General features: G+C 34.6%; 1 pseudogene across 1 annotated transcript; it reads right to left on the minus strand.

Annotated features, from left to right (window-relative positions):
- Nucleotides 1-3,404: 3,404 nt before the first annotated feature.
- LOC143564298 (putative inactive receptor kinase At2g26730) lies at nucleotides 3,405-6,268 on the minus strand (annotated as a pseudogene). Its single transcript, XR_013140843.1, has 2 exons — nucleotides 4,981-6,268; nucleotides 3,405-3,921 (listed from the first exon to the last, which is right to left on the minus strand). The product of XR_013140843.1 is annotated as a putative inactive receptor kinase At2g26730 (transcript).
- Nucleotides 6,269-6,508: the final 240 nt, after the last annotated feature.

A 6,508-nucleotide genomic window follows, 5' to 3' on the forward strand; every position in this document is an offset into this window, starting at 1 on the left:
GAGATTTTTCAATCATAGCGTTGAATAGTTATTCAACGCTATGATTGAAAAATCCTCTATGTTTACCACCTCATGTCAACAATATAAACCTCCGTTATGTTCATAAAAAATAACAAGAAAATTACTTGTAAATAGCTATTTTCACATTTATTATTAACAAACATATATGTAAACAACATCAATAAGTTTCTTAATGGATATAGTGTGATGTAAGACGTCTCTTTTCTATGTTAAAGATGGAGAGTTCAAATCATGCACGATGTAACTATATATATAATTTAAAAGAGTATTTATAAGTATATTTGTTGGCTTGCCATTAAAAGAAAAAACAAAACTTATATCATTAAAAGGCATTATTAGCTGTTAGCATCTCAAAACAAGGAAACGTAGTTGTTGCAAAATACAAATTGCAATTGCAAACTTGCAATCTCGACAAAACTATTCCAAAATTCAGGAACATTGGCTTTTCAAAAATAATAATATCTTAACCCACCATTAAAATAATATAATAATAATAATAATAATATCTTAACATTTAAAAGGATTAACACCAACAACCCTATTCGCTGTAACAGTTGTCTTATTAATGGTAGCAACATAACTACCTTTAATTCCACTAAATTTCCTTGTGTTCTTCCTCAAAACTAATCACTTTAACATAAAATAAACATTTTCTTTTTAAACAAATAGAAATACGAAAATACATAAATAAAAAAATATCCAAAACCATTTTTTAGAGTTGGTTTGTTTCTTCTATGTCTAGCTTTTTCTCACGGATATTATATTTTGCATTATTCAGGGAAATCAACAGTCATGGTCTAAAATTGTTAACATCGGATGATGATGAGAATATTTGTGATAAAACAACAAATGTTGTATATTAAGAGATTTTTCTCAAATTAAAATTTTAAGATTCTACACTTTTTATTGTTTGTAGTATATATATAGTTTACTAGCTTTAAAGCCCGTGTAACACACGGGATGATGTAAATAATTAAGTTACAAATAAAGCAATACATAAATACATAGTGTATATAAAAAATGCATTACATCTATATTTGTATAATTATACATAAATTGATTCTATATATGTATATCACAAAATGATTTTTTTAAATGAACTTAATAAATAAAATAATGCGCGTGCAAAAACATACACAAGAACATTCAAACTATTGGAAATTTATTCTCGGTATCATATATGTATAATTAAAAGAAATATGGTTACGAACTAATTTCGAAGATTACCTTTTATATAACAATAATTTTGAACTATTATCGACTTTGTCAGTTAACAAAAAAATAAATAACATGTTAATATGTTCAATTTTATTAATGTTTTCACTTCAACATATGCAAAATAAAATAAGGAACCTTATTATCAAACCACTATATAAACATAATAATCCGTTTAATTATTATTATTATTATTATTATTATTATTCATTCATCCACTCCCTATTCCCAAAACCCTCATCACATTCCAACGGAAACATGACGTCACCATCGGAAACCCACCACCCCAACAACCGGAACTGTTGTTTCTGCATACCACACCGGTGGCGTAAAGTACCCACATCAGAATCCGACGAAGACCCACCAACCAGAGGCCTATGGACACGTGGAATCACCGTCTTGAAGAAGATTCGTGAGTGGTCAGAGATCGTCGCCGGTCCACGGTGGAAAACATTCATCCGCCGGTTCAATAGAAACAAAAGCTCTAAGTTTCAGTATGACCCGATTAGTTATGCGCTTAATTTCGATATGGGTCCGTTGGAAAATGGATATCCGGAATCGGAAAATGAATATATGGTTCGGAATTTTTCTTCTCGGTATGTTTTGCCGCCGCCGCCGCCGCCGGTGGTGGTGGTTCAGGGTGGTGGTAATGGTAATGGTAAACCGGATGGGTGTAGAAATGAATCTGGACCGGGTTTTGTTTGATTTTGGTTATATGTTTTGTTTTGTTTTATTGGGTTTTAAAGTCTAGAAATGTAACTAAATTCTTATCAATTTGTTGAATACATATTATTATTTTACATATATTGAAAAATTGTGTGATGATGAAATCGTTATATGGGGTACAATTATGTTTATTCGAATTGGACTCGAAGATGTATGAAATCGTTCTTTGGGGTACGATTCTGTTTATTCGAATTGGACTCGAAGATGTATGAAGTCGTTCTTTGGGGTACGAATGTGTTTATTCGAATTGGACTCGAAGATGTATGAAATCGTTCTTTCGGGTACAATTCTGTTTATTCGAGTTTGAATTGGACTCGAAGATGTATGAAGTCGTTATTCGGGGTACAGTTATGTTTGTTCGAATTGGACTTGAAAATGTGTAACATGAATAACCGGATTTGAATTACCCAAACCCGATTCGATGAACATCCTTAGTAGTCACGACTCACAAGTCACGAGTCAATGAAATGGTTTGATGTTTGTTACTATACATCCAAATCTGGGTGAGGTATTATTGTTGGTTTAGACTTGGAGACTATCATGTTAGTGATTTATATCGGATAATTATGTGATCAATTTATTTCGGTATGTAAGCGATTAAATATATAAGATAAAATATCCCTTGATCAAGTAATACTAGTATGAAAAGATTGGTATAGGTTTAGTTTGTGATTTCTTTGGTGTCTTGTTTTGGTATTGTTTTCTTTGGTGTTTCCAGTTTCTAGGGCCTTACTAGACTCGTGTTAGTGAAAGTTGTTCAAAAAGAGTATGCGAGTAACTGGAAATCGTGTTAATGAAAGTTGTGCAAAAAAGAATATGCGAGTAATTGGAAAGGGGGTTTGTTGAGAGAAAATGGTTTATTGAGAGATTAGATGTGCAAACTAGAGGTGGGCATAAAACCCGGTTTCAACCCGACTTTGGTGTACCCAACTTAGAACCGGACCCTAAGGGTGTTCTTTGTCAAACTCTAAAACCCTAATGGGCTTGTTTGATATGGGGTGGATTGGTGGGAGTCCCTTCAAGGAGAGTAGTGAGTAGATCACTAAAAGCTAATGGGCTTGTTTGAGAGTTATGGGCTAGTCCAGGCACCACAGTGTTTATTGAGTTTGGATATTATTTTACACTTGTATAAAAAAAATGGTGTTAATCAATCTTTATGCTACTTAACCTAAAGTATAAACAAGCCATGTATCCCTATTATAACTGTTGGCCTTTGCAAGTAAATTGCATAAAATAACTAAGAAAAATAATCTGAAACTAATTATGTCAATATTCAAAATACTAATGAGCACCATGCATGCCCTTATTCTCCAATACAAATAATTAAAAAATCCAATGCACCATGTTACATATTATATGTGTATTAAGTGTATTATATTATACCATGTAAATTAACATCTTATATCTCAAGGTTCTTGTAACTTTACCTTTAAAATCTAAAATCATGGATCAGAAGAAGCCATTGATCTTTCCTCTTCTTCCTTCAAACTAACCACCATTGTAACCACTTGATCCATACTAGGTGCATCATTAATACACTTCAAAGCTATTTGCAACAAGCGCAACATCCGTTCTTCACTCGCACCTTCAACCACCAACGCCTTATCAAACACCTCACCGGTCCACTCTTCCTTAACCACCGAGTTAACCCACTTAGCCAAATCGTACCCGTTGCTCTGAACCGCCTTCCCAGTCACTAACTCAAGTAGAACCACACCAAATCGTACACATCAACATTAAAGGCGTTGGTATTCTTTGAACCATTGTCTACCACCATTAACCCGTATTCACTCACGCAAGAATCCATGTCTTTTGTAAGCAATATGTTTGATGATATTAAGTTTCCGTGAGCGATTTCATCTTCTTTAAGCTCCTTGTGCATGAACGCGAGTGCTTCGGCTGTGTTACATGCTATGTTTAGTCTGCTTCCCCAGTCGAAAATTTGTCCATTTTGTGATCCTGTATAATAACAAAAGATTAGTAACTAACTTATGATTATAAGTATTTGTGTCAAATGGACAATGTCGGGTAACCGGTCGAAATGGGCTGTTTTAAACAAAACAAAATATGTCAATTGGGCCGAGTCAAGTCAAGTTGATCTACTAATTTTCCATAATCTTTTATGTATCATAATAACCAGCATATTAAATAAAAGTTATACTTCATATACAAAAACAAAAAATAAAATAAAATGAAAATACTATTACCTAGTAAAATCTTACTTATAGCAATACTTCATATATAATAAATAGTCAAATAATAAAATGTAGCATCATAATTTATAAGTGTTAAACATGTTACCAGTGACTTTGTCTTTATGGGTCAAGACTGTCAATTGAATGCAGCCATCCAAAATTAATATATGCCAATAAGATTAATTATTATCATAACATAGTTTGCAATCATATATTTAAATTTTTAATTATTTATGAAAAAAAAGAGAGGTGTTCATGGGCCAACACCACACAACTTTACCCGTTTGACCCGCAAATAGAGGGGTACAAAACCGATTTTAAACCTAAACCGAACCAGTTTGGTCAACGACTGGTCAAAACCGGTTTGACTCAAACCGGCTCGGTTTATAAACCGGTTTAGAAGCAAGATAGGCCGGCTTGGTCTCATCGGCTCGGTTCGGTTTATAAACCGGTTTAACCAGTTCTAAACCGGTTCGGTTTTTAAAACCGGTTTGGTATATCTTAAGGGGAACCAGTCCGGAAACTGACGGTTTAGGTTGGTTTGGGAACCGGTTTGGGTGAAACTGGTTAAACCCAAACCGGTTCGGTTCGGTTTGCCTAAAACCGTCCCCAAACCGGTTTTTTTTTACACCTCTACCCGCAAATTCGTAAGCTTTTTTTAGTTTGAGCCCATTTAGACATTTTTAGGCCCATTTTTGGCCCAAACACACCCAAAAGATTAGTAGAAATTGTCACTTAGGGCCCAAACTGTCTCCTAATAATAACTAATAAGCATGTTATTCTCAAAATCCTTGTAAAATAATTAAATGAATAAAAAGTTTACCATGAAGAAGCTTAGAAAGACTGCCATTCTGTTGGAACTCATAAACCAAAAGCTTTTCTTGTTTAGAACAATAATAAGCAACTACTGGCAACACTTTAGGGTGCTTCACTTCATCAACTCTTTGCATTCTTTTCTTAAACTCGACCCGCGAAATCTCCCAATCTTTAATCCTTTTAACAACGAGTGGAATCCCGCCATCCGGAAGCACTTTATAAATACTCCCATGTTTCCCTCTTCCAATCAACTCGGCTGGGGCTCTAAGCAAGTCCTCAAATCTCAGCCCATTAACCGCCTCCACGGGGCTCGAAAGAACCACAAGCGAAGCCGACACCCCACCGTTCTCAGCTGAAGTTATCGAGAATTCCGACCTCGTTTGACCAACCTTTGACTCACTTGAAACACTTTCAACTCCTCTTTTAGCAATATTGGTATCTTCAAGATTCCCTTTCTTCTTGAGAATCAAAAGACCAACCAAAACAAAAACTATCAACCCGAGAACCGAAAAACCCGAAATAATAATATAATCATGTAATCTATTTTTCTTTTTCTTTTCCAATGGACACGCGTTCGGCAACACTTTCCCACATAAACGAGGGTTACCCGCAAAGCTTCTAGCGCCAAAACGACCAGTATCGTCAGGGATTTGACCGGTCAAATCATTATTCGACACATCAAAGTCTTCAAGTAGCCCATAGTTAAATTTAGGCAACTCCCCAGTGAACCGATTATTCTGGGCCATGAAACTTAACAAGCCCGTGTTTCTCGACATATCCAACAAGCTACCATTAAGCCCGTTGTTGGATATATCGATTCTCACCAGACTCGTCAACTGGCTCAACGAATCAGGTAAATTACCCGAAAACCGATTCCCATTTAGATACAAAAGCCTAATACTTTTACAATTTGATATCTCTTGTGGTAAGCTTCCTGAAAGATTATTATTTTTCAAACTTAACAAAAGAAGAGATGTTTCTTCACAAACCGATTCGAAATCAACGGTTCCTGACAAATTTAGCTGCTCGAGAACGATGTTCTTCACGGTCGTGTTACTTGTGTCACAAGTAACTCCATACCACTTATTCTTGCAAGGATCAGATGAAATGTTCCAACCCCAGTTTGGTATGCTTTGCATGGTTCCGGGTACAAGTTTGTCCATGAAATCGACTAACGCTTCGATCACATCTTCGGATTCCGTCTTGCCTAATGAAAAAAAAGAAACAAAAATACAAGAAGTTATAATAACATGTTGAATTTGAATCCAACCCATTATTATTATTATTATTATTATTATTATTATTATTATTATTATTATTATCTAAATGTATCTTGAAGTTGAGTACAATTTGAGTAGTATAGGACTATAGGTTATGTAGTATTGGTTTTTTGTTTTTGAACTTGATGAAGTTATATTAATAATATTATGCACATAAAAGGTGGCTGAATTTACAATGTGATGAGATGTTGTTAACAACTAAAAGCTGTGAACAATGCCCAATGGAAAGAGGTTAGACTTGTTGAAATAAAAGTC

The sequence above is a fragment of the Bidens hawaiensis genome, unplaced genomic scaffold (genome assembly GCF_021521415.1).
Source record: "Bidens hawaiensis isolate Kalapana, Puna unplaced genomic scaffold, B.hawaiensis_p1.1 tig00021984_1, whole genome shotgun sequence".
NCBI lineage: Eukaryota > Viridiplantae > Streptophyta > Magnoliopsida > Asterales > Asteraceae > Bidens > Bidens hawaiensis.